We start from the raw sequence: 21,446 nt of genomic DNA, 5'->3' as shown, positions 1-21,446 counted from the left end.
AGGGGGCACACGCGTCTGGAGTTCCTTTGCAGTGGCTGGAGGCCCTGGTGCGCCCATTCTCTCTCTCCCTCTTTCTCTGTCAAATAAATAAATAAATAAAAATTATACATATGTTTATAATATTGATCAAGGAAGTCCACGGCCAGAGCAGGTTTAAGGGAGGAAGCACACCTCAATGGCAGGAATGGCAAGTACTTTGCAGCCATGATAACCCAACACAAACTTCTCTCTGATTTGATTTTTCTACATGCTAAGCACCCAAACCCTCTCATAAAAAACCGAATCTTACTACGACGTCAAATTCAGGCTAAAGTCTAGGATCATGCCAACAAAATCAGATCCAGGATGCTATGGGGCGCCACATGCTTTTTGAAGCCCCTCTACCTACTCAGGAAGGTAGGCACTGCCTAAAGTGACTGGAATTTCAACCCAGAGTCCGAAAGCTATGTCCTTGCTTTAGTTTCCAACGTCGGGGCCCAGCGTCCCTTGTAGCTGGTCTCTGAGTCTCACCTTTGGACCCGAGGCCATTTCTGTTTTTTTATTTTTCTGGGTACAAGAAGATATCAGTAAGAACTAGTGTTGTGTAAGACCTTAGATTCTGGATTGGAATATTTCCTCCAAGGTACCGTTTGTTCCTTAATTCATCTCCCTCCCTCGCAATACTAAGTACATGAAAAAGAGAGTCAAATGGTACTTCCAATACTCACTGAAAATTCTCCTAGTGCAGTGACTTTTCTTGTTGCTGTGGTCAAACACCTAATGAGAAAAAGCGTAAGGAAGGAAGGGCTGATTTTGGCTTACAGTTCCAGGAGACACAGCCTGTCGTGACAGGGCAGATAGGGCGCAACGGGAAGCTGGTCACACTTCATCCACCCTGAGAAACCACAGGAAGACCAACACCCCATCCACCTTTCTCCTTCTTCTACAACTCGGGATCCCAGCCCGTCACATGATGCAAGCCAACATTCAGGGTGGGTCTTTTCACCTCACCTAACCTCATCTAGAAACTTCCTCCACAGATATGCTCAGAGGTTTGCTTCCATAGTGATTGTAAATCCTGTCAAATTCGCAAGTTCATCCATCAGATCTCTGAGCCTAGGTCCACATCACTGTAGGTGATGGTTGACTGATTTTTCTTTCAATATAAAGCAAGGGTGCTGTTTTGCATCCTCCAACAGCAACTTCCTAACCGACCCCAGGCCACCATTGCCATTGCATTTTCACCAAGCTTCAAGGCCTTGACTGCCTCTTGCTCCCAGAGTCAACGGCAGGTATGTCATTATGGTAGCAGCTCACCGGAAGGTACCAATTTTGTTATTGTTCGCAAACCACACCAAATCACCATTTCTGAACATAATTTGATATTTTCCATAATTCTGTGTGACGGTGAACAGTCCTGTTCTACAGGGTATCTGATCAGATGCTGGGATGGCTGGAATGTTCCAAGTGTCCCAGTCACAGGGTGATACTGAGGTTGGCTGCTGAGTCAGAGCCCAGCTTAGCCTTTTCACTCAGACCTTGCCACTGTCTGTACAGTTGTGTAGGCTTCCTCACAAGGGGGCTAAGTTCTGCACAGTGAGGTTTCAAGCACACGAAGTCACTTAAAGTTCAGCCGTGGAAATTACTGCTGTGACATTTCTGCCTCATTCCAAATCAAATCAAAACTTCCAGAGTTGCCGAGTTAATTCAGTTTCAAGGGATGCCATGGAAAAGAATTCCTTGAGAGAAATAACTAGGTGAATGCAGAAGAGAATTGCTATCCAGGTGAAGGAGGAGAACAGAAGCAGGTCCACAAAACAGACGGGAACAAGCATTTCTGGAGCGCCCAAACCAGTTTCAGGGCAAGACGCTGACATCATTGTTAACACAGAGAGACCAAAGAGTAGACACAGGTCAATGAACACCTACGAACTGAGGAGGCACTTTCCTCCTCAAGCTGTATGGTGGCAAGGAGTTCCTGGAACAATGCTGAGTAATATCCCAAGTGCTGTGAAGACCACACAACTACTGGAAACTGCAGGAGATAGCTATTGAACACGTCAGGTTAAATTGAACAGACAAGATGAGCTACAAGTTACTGAATGAATACCACGCTAGAAACCCTAATGAAATCAGGGCTGTTCCTTGTTTCTAGCAGCTACAGAAAGCATCTTCACTTTGCTCACTGCTGCCACTAATGATGGACACAAGCAATGTTAAGGGAGGAAGGGTCATCTCGGCTTACAGTGCAAGGGGATTCGGCCCATCCAGCAAGGACACCAAGATGAACGCTGTTGCTCAGCTAGCTCTCTCCTTTTTTGTTTGTTTGTTTTTAGGGTTTTTCAAGGTAACGTCTCACTGTACCCCAGGCTGACCTGGAACTCACTATGTAGTCTCATGGTGGCCTCGAACTCACGGTGATCCTCCTACCTCTGCCTCCCGAGTGCTGGGATTAAAGGCGTGCGCCACCATGCCCAGCTCAATCTCTCCTTTGTATTCAGTCCAGGACCCCAGCCTAGGAGATTGTGCTGCAACAGGGTGGGCCTTCCTACTGTAATACTCTAATCTAGAAAATTCCTCACAAACATGCCCAGAGCTTTGTTTCCATAGTCATTTAAAAATCCTGTCAAGTAGGTGGCATACACCTTAATCCCAGAACTCCAGAGGCATTGGTAGGAGGATCACCATGAGTTCTAGGCCACCCTGAGACTACATAGTTAATTACAGGTCAGCCTGGGATAGAGTGAGACCCTACCTCAATCACCCCCACACAAAAATACTGTCAAGTAGACAACTGAGGTTAATCACCACTTCACATATTTAGTTTACATAGTAATTGTCTGCTTTGAAAAATATAATTATTTGATGCTTTTAATAGACAATTACATTACAATTACATATAACATTTTTTTAATGAGAGAAATTAGGTGGCAGAGAGAGAGAAAAAAGAAAATTGGCACGTCTGGGACTCCAGCCACTGACTGAACTTGACATGTGCGCCCCCTTGTGCACAGGTGCGACATAGCATGCTTGCATCACTGCGTCTGGTCTTTGTGGAACCTGGAGAGTTAAACATGAGTCCTTAGGCTTAGCAGGCAAGTGCCTTACCTGCTAAGCCATTTGTCCAGCCCTGTTTTTTTAAAATTATTTATTTTAGTCAGGGTCTCACTAGGTAGTCCAGACTGAACTGGCTCTCATGAGATTCCTATGACCTTCCTACCTCAGCCAGCTGAGGCCACACTAACTCTAACACGTGCACTAAATGAAAAGAGTTGCAATACATGGATTGGAATGTCAAAACACAAGTTACAAATAGTGGGATAATTCTTCTTTTAATGAATTAATTTACAAGCAGAGAGAGACAGAGAGGAGAGGGATAGAGAGAGAATGGGCATGCCATGGCATCTAGCCACTGCAAACAAACTCTAGATGTATGTGCCTGCCACTCTCTCCATCTGGCTTTACATGGGTACTAGAGAATCAAACCTGGGTTGTCAGGTTCCATAGGCAAACACCTAAACCACTGAGCCATCTCTCCAGCCCCAAATGGTGGGATAATTCTCTTTTTTTTTTTTTCAAGGTGGGGTCTCACTCTAGGTTCAGACTGACCTGGAATTCACTATGTAGTCTCAGGGTGGCCTCAAAGTCTTGGTGATCCTCCTACTTCTGCCTCCAAAGTGCTGGGATTAAAGGCATGCTCTAGGATTATTTTATTAATGAGTTCTCATTGTTTCAAAGAACATTCTTCTGACTACTGCCCCATGGCACCATGAAAAAAAAAAAAAAGCCATAATAAAGCAGGGCCACACCCAGGCCTTCCACAGTCTGCTTAATCACACACACTGTCCTTTTGGATCCAAGCAGAGGGAAGACATCATCATTCTTTGGTTATCATGCTACCACAAGTGACCTTGCGTTCACAGAGCAGTCACATAGACTCTGATACAGGAAGATACTGTAGAACTCAAAGTCCATTCTTGGCTGAATAAACAACAAAACAAGCTCAGAAGAGTTTAAACAGTTTCACTATGGCCACAAGGTAATAAATAGAACATGGGCTAGTGGACAAGGGGTCTAGTTTAAGAACTGGGGGCTGAAGAGATCACTCAGTGGTAAGGCACTTGCCTGCAAAGCCAAACAACCCAGGTTCAAATCTCTAGTACACACGTAAAGCCAGATACACACTGGTACATGCATCTGGAGTTCATTTGCAGTGGCTGGAGGCCCTGGTTGCACCCATTCTCTCTCTCTCTCTCTTTCTCTTTCTGTTTCTCTTCTCTCTGATTACAAATAGATCAATTAATTTAAAAAAAATAATTGAGATAGCATTGATTCTGGTCACCTGGAGTAATTAATCAGAGGCCTTCCTTAGAAACATGCATCTGGATATATTGTACAGGAAATCCCTAGGTATATGTACACATGTAAGTATGAATCAAAATGAAAGAGATGTTTGTAGATCTGGGCAGCCAAGTCAGTGTACTTGAGAAATACTTGAAAGCATCATTCAGCCATGAATCTAAATATATTCTCTAAAGTTAACATTTATATATTCAAATATGTAGGCCAAGTATTATAAAGTCATAGAAGGATGAGGTCTCATCTCAGTTTTCCTAGAACCTCAATATTATTGTAGAAAGAAGACACACATAGCTGAAAGTCACACCCCATCTTTTACTGCCCCTGTTGTGAACAAGTGATCGGGCTGGTGGGATAAACCTAGCAGATGCTATGGTGGGCTCTGTAAAAACAAAATGCAATGCAGAGAGAATGGCCAGGACATTCATCAACAGCAGCACCAATCAAAGAAAGATTGAGAATTTGGGCTGTTCATGCAACAAGACTTAGAATTCCTATTATGTAACAGTTCTGTGTTTTAGAAAAGTGAAAGTGTAAGACAGGCCATGAGCTGGGGACACAGCTCCGTGGTAGAGAACTTCCCTAGCATGTGCAAGGCGCTAGGTTCAGTAGCCAGTAAAACAACAGCAACAAAACAAAACAAAAAAAAACCTAACTAGAACAAGTCTTGTACTTTTATAAATTTTCCTGAGCAGTGTGAAAAGAGACACAAACATGTAAGGATATAAACCCGCTTTAGCCTGAGTGGTCAGGCGAGGCTTCCCTGGAGGCCAGTCATTAGACCGGAGATGACAACGCCCTCGGTAGTCACTCACCCATCTGTGGGAGATCATCCCGGGTGGAGGAAATGACAAGCCTAGGATGCGCAAGGACCGGAAGAAGGGCAGTTTGGCTGGGATGTCATGAGCCACTGGGAAGGAGGAGAGTGACAGCGCGTCTGTCACCGAGGTGAGGAGCCTGGGTAAGAAATAACCCAGGAGTGACAGCGAGGCCATTCATTGCAGGCTCATAAGCAGAGTCTGTTATGTGCTGGAAACAATTTCAATCAGCTCAGTGAATCAGCATGAAGTATGGATATACACACCCTAAATGAAATAATTTTTTAAAAAAATATTTATTCATTTGAGAGAAAGAAGGAGAGAGATAGAGATAGAGAGAGGGGCAGATAGAGAGAGAATTGGTGTGCCAGGGTCTCCAGCTCTACAAACAAACTCCAGACGCACGCGCCACCTTGTGCACCTGGCTTATGTGGGGCCTGGGGAATCAAGCCTGGGTCCTTTGGCTTTGCAGGCCAGTGCCTTAGCTGCTAAGCCATTTCTCCAGCCCAAAAGAATTTTTACCCTTACAGAAAGAAGATGGCTAAGAATGTAGCAGTGACAGGTGTACTGTCCCCACCATGGAGTCCCGCATGTTCGGAACTGGGGGATACCTGTAAGACACGCTTGTCTGCCACCATCCAACACCAAAGGCTTCCCCACAGAGCTAACTTGCGATTCGCCCCCCACAGTTAGCAGGAGAGGATGATATCAGCGAGAAGCACAGAGCTCTTGTCTCTGGCTCGCCTGCTCAGGAAAGCATGGCCGTCTTCTACTTAAGAAATATGGCAAAAGGACCCTACGTGTGATGAACAAAGCTAGCTGGGGCCAAAATCAATAAGACAGACACGGATGCTAAGTCTCTCGTAGACATTATTATAGCTCCTGACCTTTAATTGTAAAAACATTTTTTTTAAAAACAACATATCAAACATGCACATTCATGTACATTTCTGTTTGCAAAACCCAAAAGGACAGGAAAATGACATTAAAATTTTTTATGCATTTATTTGCAAGGAGAGAGAAGAGGGAATGAGCACACCGGGCACTCTCGCCATGGCAAATAAACTCCAGATGCATTTGGTACTTTGTGCATTGGCTTTACATGGGCTCAGGGGAACTGACTTTGGGTCAGCAGGCTTTGTAAGCAAATGCCTTTAATTGCAGAGCCATCTCCCCAGTCCAGGAAGATGACATTTAATTAAAACACATACAGGCTTAAATTTCTATTCAACTGGTTTAAAAAATATCAAAAGGCCTTTACTCAAAACTACTGTAAGAATAGTAACTTTTGTATTTTTTTTCTCTTGTTCCGCCCCAAGCTACCAACTTAATTGCCCCAATCTTTGCCATGTGTTCACAATTGAGAATGTTCATCTTACCCCATGAATGCTGGTCAACCGGAAACTGTGTAGTTAAGTTTCAATTTGAGGATTTCCTAAAGAGAAATCATAAACATACTGTCATACTTTTTGTGTCACAGGGCTGCAAGAACTTACATAGTGGTTGAATTTCCAATACACTTAAGAATTCTGTGTAACATACAAAAGATAACTTTTGGAGGCAGAGGTAGGAGGATCACTGTGAGTTCAAGGCCACCGTGAAACTACATAGTGAATTCCAGGTCAGCCTGGTCTAGAGGGACCCTACCCATTCACCCCTCCCAAAGTGAACTGTTTCAGAGATTGCCTTCTGACCTCTAAACAAAGGTGTTTGCAATACCCAGAGAGAGAAATAAATCACAAGCACATCACATGTTACATGTTTTATCTCATCACAACAGGAATTGACAAGGCACAAAATATGAACAGTAATTTTTTTATTAATTTGCATGTGTGTGTGGACATACACGTGTGTGTGTGTGTGTACACCCCAGGGTCTCTTAATGCTAAAACAAATGCCAGATGCATGCACCACTTTTGGGTCTAGCTTTACATGGGTGCCAGGGAATTGAACCCTGGCTGTCAGGCTTTGCAAGGAAGAATCTTCAATTGCTAAGCAACCTCCCCAGCCCCAAGAACCCAAGACATTTCTAACACAGAATGAAGTATTACACCTAACACATATATCTGTATTATATCTATACCTGTATTTTTTTAATGAGTCAAAGAAAAACCCAATGCAAATATCTGTGCTTTTTAAGTAATGGAAAGACAGTAAGAGAAAGAATTAATATTAGAAATAGCTTTCTCTATCTAGCTTTGTTGTTTTTGTTGGTCCCTGACCTGTTAACGTATATAATTATGCTATTGTAAAGTTCAATGGCATTAATTTTGAGATTTACTGTTGCCATATATATATATCATGGGATTGCTGATGTTATTAAAGTTTCTTTAAACATAACTTTTAAAAAAAGTTTTATTTTTTTGAGAAAGAGGGAGGGAGAATGGGCATGCTAAGGTATCTGGCCACTGCAAACGAACTCCAGATACATGTATCACCATGTTCATCTGGCTTATGTGGGACCTGGAGAACTAAGCCTGTGTCCTTAGGCTTCAAAGACAAGCGCCTTAACCACTAAGCCATCTCTCCAGCCCTAAACATCATTCTGATAGAAGCATAATTCATACCTTAACCTTAGCGGTTAAACGCTCACCTGTGAAGCCTAAGGACCCTGGTTCAAGGCTCGATTCCCCAGGACCCACGTTAGCCAGATGCACAAGGGGGCGCACGCGTCTGGAGTTCGTTTGCAGTGGCTGGAACCCTGGCACGCCCATTCTCTCTCTCTCTCTCTCACTCTTTCTCTCTCTGTTGCTCTCAAATAAATGAAAATAAACAAAAATAATTTTAAAAAATGTCTTTATAATTACTAATAATGCTATAAACATCTCAGTGTTCTATGTGATTTCCCATCTCCATTCTGCCTTACCTCCTTTCTTCTTCCTTCCTCCCTTTCTTTTTCTCTCCTTTTTTGCTTCTGTCCTTCCTTTGCTTTCTCTATTTTATAAAAATACTTTATTTTTATTTACCTATTTGAGAGAGGGAAAGAGGCAGACAGAGAAAGAGAGAATGGGTATGCCAGGGCTTCCAGCCACTGCAAATGAACTCCAGAAGCACGTGCCCCTTTGTGCATCTGGCTTATATGGGTCCTGGGGAGTCGAACATAGGTCCCTTGGCTTTGCAGGCAAGCACCTTACCCGCCCAGCCATCTCTTCAGCACCCCCCCTTTTTTTTTTTTTTGTTTTTCGAGGTAGGGTCTCACTCTGGTCCAGGCTGACCTGGAATTAACTCTGTCATCTCAGGGTGGCCTTGAACTCATGGCAATCCTCCTACCTCTGCCTCCCGAGTGCTGGGATTAAAGGCGTGTGCCACCACGCCCGGCAGCCCCTGTTTTTTACTGTTATTTTTTTGTAGTGCTGGGGATGACTGAACCAAGGACCTTGTGCATGCTAAGCAAGCACTCCACCATTGAGCTATATCTACGTCCTTGGCTTTGCTCATACGATTTCTTTTGCACAAATTTCAAAACTGAAAGCACTGGGTCAAAATGAAACTTTCAAAGCTTATAATACCTGATGACAAATAATTTTTGTTTCAAACTTACTCTAATAATCTTGCCTACAGTTGTGTATCAGTAGCACTCTGAGCTGATGAGGAATTATCAATGCAACACCACAAAAACAAAACAAACAAAAAAACTCTTTCCTGATTCTATCCATGAAAATTCATTTCAACATTGCCTTCTTTGGCATTTCTTTGAGTTCAACTGTCAATTTCCCATCATGCGTATTAATAAGTCTCATTCCTCTCTTCTATTTAAATTTACCTCAACCAGTGGAGTGTTGGGCTGAGAAGATATAAATGTAGCATTTAATGAAAACTGTCATAATGACTCCTTGTCATCTCAGAACGAAGCCACCACTGTCAACTGAAAGAATCAACACAATGCGGCTAAGTCTCTTTATCCCGGCTAAACGAATCATTAAACTAATTTTAGAAACTGTTGCAAAAGTTATCCTCTTTTTTCTTCCTCAGCAGAACACAGAAGTACCAAGCTGGAAGAATGAAATGTGAAAATCCTAAACAGCAAGGCTTCTGAGAATAGAATAAATCACCCATATGAAGCAGGATAAAAACGGGACAAAGATTGTCACAGCAATTCTGACAGACCAGCTGCGGGAGCCAGGCGACTGCAAGGCTAATGATTGTCACCAAGCCAGCTCCAGCTCCTCCCGCAAAAGCGCTTCTTCCTCCCCAGAGGCCGGGCATAGCATGTGTGTATTTTAACTTAAATAGTTCCAGGCTAACCTAAAAAGAATATATGCTGAAGACGTGGAAGCCACAAATGAATACTTGGGGACCCCCTCCTGCCTTAAGAGAGTTCCCTCAGAAGGTTGCCAGTAAGGGGCAGATGGGAAAATCCTCCCAAGTAACCCAGGGGACAAGGATTAAGGGGCAGTAGGCGGCCACCAGCTTTCAGATAGAAAACAAAAGGCCCCAAAGTGGCCGACACTGACCAAGCCTCAAATCTGCAAATGGGTTTCCATTTGTAGTGATCTGTCTCACAATCCTAAGCGCAAAGAAAAAAAATAGCCAAAAGGAAAGATCTAGCAAAAAGCCAAGAACCTCTCTTTTGTTTTCTCGCAGTCCTGAGAATCAAATCCCTGGCCTGGAGCACACTAAGTGGCTTGGTTTGAATGGAAGGTGTATTTGAATACTTGGTCCCCCGATGGTGGCGCTTTCTGGAAGGGCTGAGGAACCTGCAGGAGGTACAGCCTTGCTGGAAGAAGTGGGTCACGGCAACAGGCCTTAAGCTTGGCCCCATTTCTGGTATGCTTTTAGCTTCTTGACTCTGGATGCCAATGTGACCAGCCAGCTTTCTGCTCCTGGCCATGCCATCCTGGCCAGGGTGGAACATAGCACCTGGAACTCGAAGCTAAAATAAACCCTTCCCTGTAGGGTATTTGGTCACAGCAATGAGTAAAGTAATATAGCACGGAAGTGTCTAACCACTGAGATATACTTCCAGCTCAAAGCCAGGAGTCCTATGGCTCTGTCACAGACATGCAGACAGCTCTGTGACAGCTTTAGTTGGTCAGCTCTTGTGGGAATCACTGCAGTGGGTCCTCCCTCTGCCTTGAGTTCAGATCTGTAAGCTTGAGGCTTCGGATATGTAAAATCAGCGTCCTACTTCAATAGCTGGAAAAGCATTTAAGAGTAAAAACCTAAAAAAGGGACCTTCTACCTCCTCATCAGCTATCTCACTGTGGGGTCCTAGAATAGCCTCCATGAGCTTTTTAAAATTTTTTATTTATTTATTTTTGGTTTTTCGAGGTAGGGTCTCACGCTAGCCCAGGCTGACCTGGAATTCACTATGGAGTCTCAGGGTGGCCTCAAACTTGTGGCGAGCCTCCTACCTCTGCCTCCCCAGTGCTGGGACTAAAGGCGTGCACCACCATGCCCGGCTTTCTCCATACAGGCTCCTTTCCAGGCTCTTGGGTCCATGTTCCTGGGAAGCACACAGTGCTTTCTGCTAAGCCACCGCCTCAGGTTCCTCAGGGCTGAGGCAGTCTCTTGCTTACCTGTGCTTCGGGGTCTCTCCCAGCGGGCCTTTCCCACGCTAGAACAACAGGTATTGAAAGACTGAAGGGAAAGATGAAGACCCTGGTTGCCACTTCTTTCTGGTCAGTTGAGATACTGGGAACTGACAAAAGGGGGAACCAGAGGGGCTAGCATACACATGCTCCCTCAAATAAATAAGTAAAACTGTTTTAAAAAAATAAAATGTTAAGGGCTTAGTGGTTAAGTGCTTGCCTGTGAAGCTTAAGGACCCCGATTTGAGGCTCGATTCTCCAGGACCCACGTTAGCCAGATGCACAAGGAGGCGCATGCGTCTGGAGTTCGTCTGCAGTGGCTGGAGGCCCTGACGTGCCCATTCTCTCTGTCTCTCTCTGCCTCTTTCTTTCTCTGTCTGTCGCTCTTAAATAAATAACTAAATAACTAAATAAAATGTTAAGTCGGGCATGGTGATGCACACCTTTAAGCCCAGTACTCAGGAGGCAGAGGTAGGAGGATCGCCATAAATTTGAGGCCACCCTGAGACTACAAAGTAAATTCCAGGTCAGCCTGACCTAGAATAAAACCCTACCTCGAAAAAATAAAATAAAATAAAAAGTTCTGAATAAATATCTAAAGGAGCAAATTCTGCAGGGACATTGAACTGTTAATCTGCTCTAAATAATAAGAGATTATTTTACCTAGGAGGCCCCATGTCTGGCCTTATTCTCAAACGCACCATGAATATTTGGTAAAGTCGATGTTGAGTGCATGCAAGACATTGAACCAGTGTCCATTACCATGTTAGGAACCGAGGGTCTGGGGGAGGCTTGACTCTCAGAATCATCTGTGCACAGAATTAGTGCTCACCGACGGTGAGTCTGGCAAAGACAGCAGTGGGGACAGTAAGGCCTCTCATCACCCAAACCAGATGCAGAGATCAGAAGCAATGGCTAAGCCTTCCCCTTCAGGAAGAATTCTTGCCAAGTTACCCAGTGGTCATGACGTCTCGCAGATCAGAAAGCATAACTGCTGTCCAGTTCATCCAGACTGGCTACATTAGAATGACTGTGGGTCATTTTGAATCAGTGGTGGAGTACTGGATAAATGCCACAGCCCTCCTAAATGACCCTAAGAGCTCACTGAGTTGTGATTTCATAATTTTTCCCTTGTTTTTGTTTTTTTTTTTTTTTTTTTTTTCCGAGGTAGGGTTTCACTCTAGCTCAGGCTGACCTGGAATTCACTGTGTAGTCTCAGGGTGGCCTCGAACTCATGCTGATCCTCCTACCTCTGCCTCCTGAGTGCTGGGATTAAAGGAATGTGCCACCACGCCTGGCTTTTTTCTTGGTTTTTGAGGCAGGGTCTCACTGTGGCCCAGGCTGACCTGGAGTTAACTATGCAGTCTCAGGCTGGCCTCAAACTCACATTGATCCTCCTACTTCTGCCTCCCAAGTGCTGGGATTAAAGGTGTGCACCACCACACCCGGCTTTTAATGATTTCACAATTATTCTTCTGCAGAAGTTAGTCTTCTCATGCCAGAAGAATAATGGTGAGATGGAATTAGCAAGGTAACACTCAAACACGCATGTTTCACAGCTCACTGAGTTTGGCCTCATTTCTGTTTAGGCTGCTTTCCCTCAAAACCTGCTGTGGGAGGACAGAGGCCTCTCTTGTCTTCTCAAGGTCTGCCATGTTAGTTGTTCTATAAATAGTCCAGGTCCACAACCCTGAGTTGATCAAGTTGACAATCTCTCATGCACTTGAATAGCTTTAGTTTCACACAGCCAATCACTGCTGGTAGGAATTGCTGTAAAAAGTGCTATGCGGGCTGGAGAGATGGCTTAGCGGTTAAGCGCTTGCCTGTGAAGCCTAAGGACCCCGGTTCGAGGCTCGCTTCCCCAGGTCCCACGTTAGCCAGATGCACAAGGGGGCACACGCGTCTGGAGTTCGTTTGCAGAGGCTGGAAGCCCTGGCGCGCCCATTCTCTCTCTCTCCCTCTATCTGTCTTTCTCTCTGTGTCTATAACTCTCAAATAAATAAATAAAATTTTTTAAAAAAAGTGCTATGCTTGGCCTGGAGAGATTTCTCAGTGGTTAAGGTGCTTGCCTGCAAAACCTAATAATCTGGGTTCAATTCCCCAGTTCCCATGTAAAGCCTGATGCACAACGTGGTATATATGTCTGGAGTTCATCTGCAGAGGCTAGAGGCCATACTACCTGTGTGCCTCTATGTCCCTCTCTTCTTAAAAATAAATAAATAAATAATAAAAATATTTTAAAAGGCCAGGTGTGGTGGCACACACTTTTAATCCCAGCACTTGGGAGGCAGAGGTTAAGAGTGAATTCTAGGCCAGCCTAGGCTACAGCAAGATCCTACCTTGAACCTGCTCACCTCCCCAGTAATTTTTTTTGAAGTGCTCTGATGGCTACTACAAACTTTTTATACAATGCAAAAAATCAGAATGTCTTCCATGAAAAAAAGCTAAGAAGATGGTGCAGCAGTTCAAGGCATTTGTTTGCAAAGTCTGCTGGCCTGGGTTCAATTCCCCAGTACTTATGTAAAGCCAGATGCACAAAATGGCACATGTCTCTAGAGTTCATTTGCAGAAACAAGGGGCCCTGGCATGCCCATACACACATTCCCCCCCCCCCAATAAATAAATTTTAAAAAATCTTACAAAGCCAGGTGTGGTGGCAACATACCTTTAATCCCAGCACTCAGGAGGTAGAGGTAGGAGGATTGCTGTGAGTTTGAGGCCACCCTGAGACTACATCGTGAGTTCCAGGTCAGCCTGGGCTAGAGTGAGACCCTACCTCAAAAAAACAAAACAAAACAAATCTTATGTGCAAATTAGTTTAGTGTTTAACTTGGGCAAATTTCTGACCATGAAATATAAAGGTTTGATAATTACCAATTATTAGATGACCATGAAACACAGTCGGGCCTGACTTGCTCGCAGAGATTAGCTAGCTACTAATTTGACACTCAGGAAGCACTGATATTCCACCACTTCCAGCACTGCTAAATTCCATCACTAACAGCTGGTGCGGCATCTTTCCTGCCTCTAAGTGCATGGAACAGCTGGTTGCAAAGAACAGGAACGAAGGCACGGCAGAATCTCTGTGACCACTGGTTGTGTGGAAAGGGGCTGATGGGAGAGGGCAAGGGGCAAGAGGCCATTGACTGGAGAGCAGGAAAGGTTTGCCTGACACACTCGTCTCTAGTGGCGAGAAAGAGGAGAATCTGAGAAACTTGCTCAAGGTCATCAGCAAACCCAGTCTCCCCACCAGCTCTAAGAGCCATCTGCTACATGGCCTCGCCCCAGTGCTATATAAAAACAGGAGTTTTTATATAGAATGGGACATCTCCTTTGCTTTTTCTTTCCTCAAATCAACAACCCATCCTTTTTGGAACACAGGAGATGATTTACAAATGCGGCCATTATGTTCCCTCCCTCCTCCCTCCCTCCTCCCCGGCATTCCTTGAAGCAGGGCAGAACCACCAAGAGCTGCTTTTCCATCCGCCTGCCTATTAAGTGATTAAGATTGACATGACAGATAGCCAAAGCAAGAATGCAAGCTGCTTACACAGCCTACAGAAAAACACTGGCTGACAACTTCAATGACAAGATGAAGAACCCAAGTGAATGTAATGGGCAAATTGGGGTCCTGGGGTGCTTTTTGGAACCGCAAGCCCTGAGTTTATATCTGCAAACTAACCAAAGAATTGGCAATTCCAGATTAAAAAAAAAGAAAGATTTTTAAAATACCACATTTTATTCAGATTTTACAAAGGAGTGCAGAAAGGGGAAGGCTGAAGGGGGAGATAAAGTGGGGAGGAGTACACCACATGGAGCCCCAAAGCCCACGTAGGCCACGTGTAGCTCAAGGGTCTACGTGACCAGATACAGTAAACTGCACCACCCAGCCCACCAGAGTACTTCATAGCAGGCAAACTCAACACCAAGGATGACTGCTGTAGTTGGAGGGGACAAGAGCTACACTTGGCACCTTAAACTCCCACTCTGAAGGTACATAAAGTTGGATTTCCAAGTCTAAGAGCACCACAGATAATTAGGAAACCCGAGCATCAAATCAACTCAGGATGCAAAACACAACTGTAGTGGGTGACGTCAACAGCCCTACTCTCGTCAATTGGCAGGTCATCCCGGGAAAAAAATAGAGACATCTGGATTAAATGATGTCTTGGAACAAATGTACCTAACAGATATCTACTCCATCCAAATGCTGCAGAATATATATTTTTCTTAGCAGCACATGGAACATTCCCCCAAATAGACCATACATTAGGACACAAAGCAAATCTTAACAAATACAGGAAAATTGAAATAATCCCTTGTATTCTATGTGACCACAATGGGATTAAACTACCAATCAGCAACAAGAAAGACTACAGAAATTCATGGAGACTAAACAGTACACTATTGAGTGATGAATGAGTCATTGAGGAAATCAGTACATTCATAACTCAAACGATGATGAGAACACAACACACCAAAACCTTTGGGACATAATTCAGGCAGTCCTAAGAGAGAAATTTATAGCTCTCAGTGCCTATATTAAGAAATTAAGAGACTTAGCAAGTAGACAATTTAATGGTTCACCTTAAGGCCTTGGAAAAAGAAGAACAAGGCAAACCAAAAATCAGTAGGCAGGAAAAAATAATAAAGATTACGGCAGAAACTAATGAAATAGAAACTGTAAAAACAATCCAAAAAATTGATGAAACAAAGAGTTGGTTCTTTGAAAGGATAAACAAGATTGATAAACCTTTAGCAAACCTGACCAGAAGAAAGAGAGAAGAGGCAAAAAATAATAAAATTAGAGGTGAAAAAGGCATAATTACAACAGATACCAAAGAAATTCAGAAAATCATAAGGACGTATTTTAAGAATATATATGCATCTGGCCAGGCGTGGTGAGCACGCCTTTAATCCCAGCACTCGGGAGGCAGAGGTAGGAGGATTGCCATGAGTTCAAGGCCACCGTGAGACTACAGAGTTAATTCCAGGTCAGCCTGGACCAGAGTGAGACCCTACCTCAAAAAACCAAAAAAAAAAAAAAAAAAAAGAATATATATGCTTCTAAGTTTGAAAATCTGAAAGAAATGGATGATTTTCTTGATTCATATGCCCTACCAAAATTAAATCAAGATGTGATAAATTATTTAAATAGACCTATAACAAGCACGGAGATCCAAGCAGTTATAAAAAGTCTCCCAACTAAAAGTCCAGGCCCCGATGGGTTCACTGGTGAATTTTACCAGACCTTCATGGAAGAACTAACACCACTACTTCTCAAATTTTTCCATAAAATAGAAAAGGAAGGAATTTTACTGAACTCCTTCTACAAAGCCAGCATCACCCTGCTACCAAAACCAGAAATAGACAGAAAAAAAAAAGAAAATTACTGACTAATCTCCCTCATGAACATAGATGCAAAAATTCTCAACAAAATATTGGCAAGCAGAATATAAGAATATAGAGGGAAAATTATTCACCCGTCCAAGTAGGCTTTATCTCAGAGATGCAGGGATGTTTTGACATATGCAAATCAATAAATGTAATACACTATATAAATGGACTGAAGGACAGGATAAAGACCACATGATCATATCACTAGATGCAGAAAAATCATTTGACAAAATCTAGCATCCCTTCATGGTAAAAGTCCTACAGAGACTGGGCATAGAAGCTACATATCTCAACATAATGAAAGCTACTTAAGACAAACCTATAGCCAACATAATACTAAATGGAGAAAAACTTGAAGGCTTTAAATTTTAATTCTAAAAAATTTTTAAATTTTTAATTTTTAAAAAATTTAAAATTTTTTAAAACTTAAAGCTTTAAATTTTTTTAAATTCAGGAACAAGACAAGGGTGTCCACTGTCCCCACTTTTATTTAATATAGCACTGGAAGTCTTAGCCATGGTACTAAGGCAACAGAGACTCAGAAAAAGGGATACAAATTGGAAAGGAAGAGATCAAATTATCATTATTTGCAGATGATATGATTCTATACATAAAGGACCCTAAAGACTCTACCAGCAAACTGTTAGTACTGACAGACTCTTTTAGCGACGTAGCAGGATACAAAATAAACACACAGAAATCAGTAGCTTTCTTATATACTAACAACAAACGTGGAGGATGAAATCAGAGAATCTTTCCCATTCACAATTGCCTCAAAAAAATAAAGTACCTTGGAATAAACCTAACCAAGGAAGTAAAGGATCTCTACAGTGAGAACTTTAAAACACTCAAGTGAGAAGAAATTGCAGAAGACACTAGGAAATGGAAAGACATCCCATGTTTTTGGATTGGAAGAATCAATATTGTGAAAATGTCAATCTTAACAAAAGCAGTCGAAATATTTAATGATATCCCCATTAAAATTCCAATGGCATTCTTCATGGAAATAGAAAAAACAATCCTAAAATTAATTTGGAAACACAAAAAACCTTCAATAGCCAAAACAATTTTGAGCAATAAAAATAAGGCTGGTGGCATCACCGTACCTGATTTTAAGCTATGTTACAAATCCATATAACAAAAACAACATGGTACTGATTCAAAGACAGACATGTAGCAATGGAACAGAGTAGAGGACCCAGACATTAAGCCAGGCAGCTACAGCCATCTTGTTTTTGGCAAAAATGCCAAAAATATTCATTGGAGAAAAGACAGCTTCAATAAGCGGTTCTGGGTAAACTGGATATCTATATGTAGATGGACAAAAATTGACCCCTGTCTTTCTCCATGCACAAGAATCAAGTCCAGATGGATTAGGAACCTTAGTATCAGACCTGAAACTCTGAAATTGCTAGAGGAAAAAGTAGGGGACACCCTTCAACATATTGGCATAGGCAATGATTTTCTGAATATAATCCCAATTGCTCAGGAAATAAAACCACCAATCAATCACTGGGATCTCATGAAATGACAAAGCTTTTGAACAGCAAAGGATACTGTGAATAGAGCAAAGAGACAACCTTCAGAATGGGAGAAAATCTTTGCCAGCTATACATCTGACAGAGGATTAATATCCAGAATATACAAAGAAATTAAAACACAAAACAATTAAAAAATGGGCTATAGAACTAAATAGAGTTCTTAAAAGAAGAACTACAGATGGCATAATCTAAAAAGTGTTCTACATCCTTAGCCATCAGGGAAATGCAAATTAAAACTACTTTGAGATTCTATCTCACTCCTGTCAAAATGGCTATCATCGAGAAAACAAATGACAGTAAATGTTGGCAAGGATGCAGAAAAATGGGGACCCGTCTACACTGTTGCTGGAAATGTACTCTGGTACAGTTATTGTGGAAATTGGTGTGGAGGTTCTTGATAGCTAAAAATAGATTTACCATATGATCCAGCTAGAGCACTCCTAGGCATATATTCTAATGACTCCTCTCAGTACCTAAGAGAGACTTGCACAGCCATGTTTATTGCTGCTCTGTTCAAAATAGCTAGGAAATGTTTCTGGTGGTAAACCAAGAGCTCTGGCAATAGCCCACAATGTTTTGGAAGCAACAGGGACCTCTCTGGCCAACAACTCAGTGGAAGGTATCCCATCCCTGACAATGAAAATTTCTAGTAACATTATAGAGCTTAGATGTCACTCAACTGATGAAAGGATAATAAAGGTGTGGTACATTTACACAATGGAGTTCCATTTAGCGGTGAAGAAAAATGAAGTTATAAAGTTTGCAGAAAAACGGGCTGGAGAGATGGCTTAGCGGTTAAGCGCTTGCCTGTGAAGCCTAAGGACCCCGGTTCGAGGCTCGGTTCCCCAGGTCCCACGTTAGCCAGATGCACAAGGGGGCGCACGCGTCTGGAGTTCGTTTGCAGTGGCTGGAAGCCCTGGCGCGCCCATTCTCTCCCTCTCCCTCTATCTGTCTTTCTCTCTGTGTCTGTCGCTCTCAAATAAATAAATAAATAAAATAAATAAATAAATAAATAAATAAATAAATAAATAAATAAATAAAGTTTGCAGGAAAATGGATAGACCTGGAAAGCATTATACTAAGTAAAGTAACCCAGGCCTAAGAAGTCAAACATCGCATGTTCTCTCTCATATGTGGATCCTAGCTATAAATGTGTAGGCTTGTGTTTGAGCTGGAACCAACAATCAGTAGCAGAGGCAAGTAAGCTAGAAAAAGGTTATAAGGGAGGGAGGAGAAAGAAGGACTTAGGGGACGTTATCATATATATGTAAGTAGAACAGATTACAGGGAGAGGAAAGGCCTAAATGAGGCCAGGGGGAGAGACTGAGTAAAAGAAGGGTTGGGGAAGGGCCAAAAAAAATTCAAGATATAATGAATGAGACATACTCCTGAAAGTATACTTTTTTAGATAATGGCACATCCAGAAGCCATATAATGTTACTAGAAATTTTCATTGTCAGGGATGGGATACATTTCACTGAGTTGTTGGCCAGAGAGGTCCCTGTTGCTTCCAAAACATTACAGGCTATTGCCAGAGCTCTTGGTTTCCCACCAGCAAGAGATGATAAGACCCTATTGCTGAAGGCTCCACATGCCTGGGCTGCAACGCCACTGAGAAATCAAGCTGGGGCTGAGCTGGAAACCTCCCTGTAGACCAGCCATCTGAAAACTGGAAAAAACTGCAATGCGTACCGCCCTATGGGAGACAAAAGTCATCAGTGTTACAAACAGTGGCCACTGGAAGCCTCAAGTTTGGCCAGCCAGGCCAAATGACAGGTGCAATAGAGGCATGTCTGCTTTGAGGGAAACAACTGCTCTCTAATTGGACTGGAGGCCCACTCTATGGAAGGGAAGACATGCCTGGTACTGAAAACCTAATCAAAAGCCTATGGTGGGGGAGGTCATGAGCCTTAGGGGTATAAAGCCTGCTCTGCTCTTATCTGGGTAAGTGCATATATTACACTCACCAAACTGCCATGAAAGCACTACACATAATGTTCATATTCATATGTTAATGCTACTCTCACTTTTGGTTAGAGAAGCTTCTCTTTTTAGATGGCGATGACCACTGGGATGACCCAAAAGGCAACACAGTGCTGAGAAGAAGGGACGGAGAAGTGTCCAGCACTGAAACATCTCACACCCTGCAAGGCTCAGGGTCCACTGCGGAGGAGGTGGCAGAAAGAATGTAAGAGCCAACAGAAGGGTACCACTCCTTACAATGCAACTGTCCAGTCAGAAATTGGCCTCGATATCCACGAGCTCACAGTGTCCAGCACTACCTTCACAAGACCCTCAAAATAGGAGAAAAAGACAACATCAAAATAAAAGAGGCTAATGGAGAGAGAGAGGGGATATGATGGAGCATGGAGTTGTGAAGGAGAAAGTGGGAAAGGGAGGCAATTGTCATAGTTGTTTTTAAGTATAGAAGTTATCAATAATAAAATTACACATTAAAAAGGAGACATCAATCTAAAAGTTAAAAAGAATTAAAAGGACACTAATCTACTGGACGGCATCAGGACCCTCTACTGTGGGTGAGGGGTCACAGTGCAGGGAGAAGGGTGTGTGTGTGTGTGTGTGTGTGTGTGTGTCTGTGTGTGTGTCTGTGTGTGTGTGTGTGTGTGTACACCAGAGTTTCCTGTTACTGCAAATGAATGCCTATCTAACTTTATGTGGGTTGATGGGGAATTGAACCCAGGCAGGCAGGCTTTGCGAGCAAACACCTTTAAACTACTGAGCCATCTCCTCAGCCTCAAAGAAGCAATATTTATTTATAGATTTCTATATCTTTAAATTTTTTTTTAATTTTTGAGAGAGAGAGAGAAAAAAAGGTAGAGAGAAATGGGTACACCAGGGCATTTCTGCTGCTGGGAATGAACTGCAGCTGCGTGTGCCCCCTTGTGTGCACGTGCGACGTCGCGTGCTTGGATCACTTTGCACCTGGCCATGTGGGACCTGGAGATTCGAACATATGTTCTTAGGCTTCACAGGCAAGCGCCTTAACGGCTAAGCCATCTCTCCAGCCTGATTGCTTTATCTTTTACTCTCAATGTTGAGTAAGTTGGGTCTCCCTTCATTCTTCCACTCCCCCACACAGGTGGCTGGCTTTCCGGGTTGGTCGTGTGGCACACATGCACTGGAGTGAGTCCCGGGCCTGCCTCACGGCCACCTGCATGGGCTCCGCTCCAGGCCTGTGTCTGCTCAGCTTACACACACAATCAAGCTGGCCTCAGCATTGACACTAGCAGTCAAACACGCACTGGGGGAACATTCTGGAATCATCACAGTGGCAAGTGTAAAGGAGAAGTTTCAAAAGAAAATCACACTTGCTGGTAGGTGATTTGAGGAGAGGGTGTCATTTTAAATTTTTTTTTTTATTTTTATTTACTTATTTGAGAGTGACAGATATTTACTTATTTGAGAGTGACAGAAAGAGAAAGAGGCAAAGAGAGAAAGAGAGAGAGAGAATGGGCACACAGGGGCTTCAGCCACTGCAAACAAACTCCAGACGCGTGCGCCCCCTTGTGCATCTGGCTAACGTGGGTCCTGGGGAATCGAGCCTTGAACCAGGGTCCTCAGGCTTCACAGGCAGGTGCTTAACTGCTAAGCCATCTCTAAAGCCCATGAGGGTGTCTTTGATACATTATCTTAGGTTGAAGTAATACAACTTGGGAAATGATATCACTTTGGTTCCAAGGAAACAAAACAGCCAAGTATTGCAAGGTCATGGGCACTTGCTAACATTTAAGCCCACCTACAAGGTCCAAAGGAACTTCTAAAAAGGCTCCGAGGCCCTGGGGTCTAGAAGAAACCTGTGG

At 43.1% G+C, this 21,446-nt stretch overlaps 1 protein-coding gene across 1 annotated transcript in view; it reads right to left on the bottom strand.

Annotated features, from left to right (window-relative positions):
* Positions 1 to 21,446, bottom strand: part of Lrrc8b (leucine rich repeat containing 8 VRAC subunit B) — a 104,584-nt gene that overhangs the window by 31,615 nt on the left and 51,523 nt on the right. The window contains exon 2 of the mRNA XM_045138315.1: positions 6,536 to 6,591. The gene's annotated coding sequence lies outside the window, so the exon portion shown is untranslated. The remainder of the gene's footprint in view (positions 1 to 6,535; positions 6,592 to 21,446) is intronic.

This window comes from Jaculus jaculus, chromosome 19 (genome assembly GCF_020740685.1).
Source record: "Jaculus jaculus isolate mJacJac1 chromosome 19, mJacJac1.mat.Y.cur, whole genome shotgun sequence".
In the NCBI taxonomy this organism is placed as follows: Eukaryota; Metazoa; Chordata; class Mammalia; order Rodentia; family Dipodidae; genus Jaculus; species Jaculus jaculus.
The sequence above is the reverse complement of the archived record's forward strand: the minus strand, read 5'-3'. Positions and strand labels throughout refer to the sequence as shown.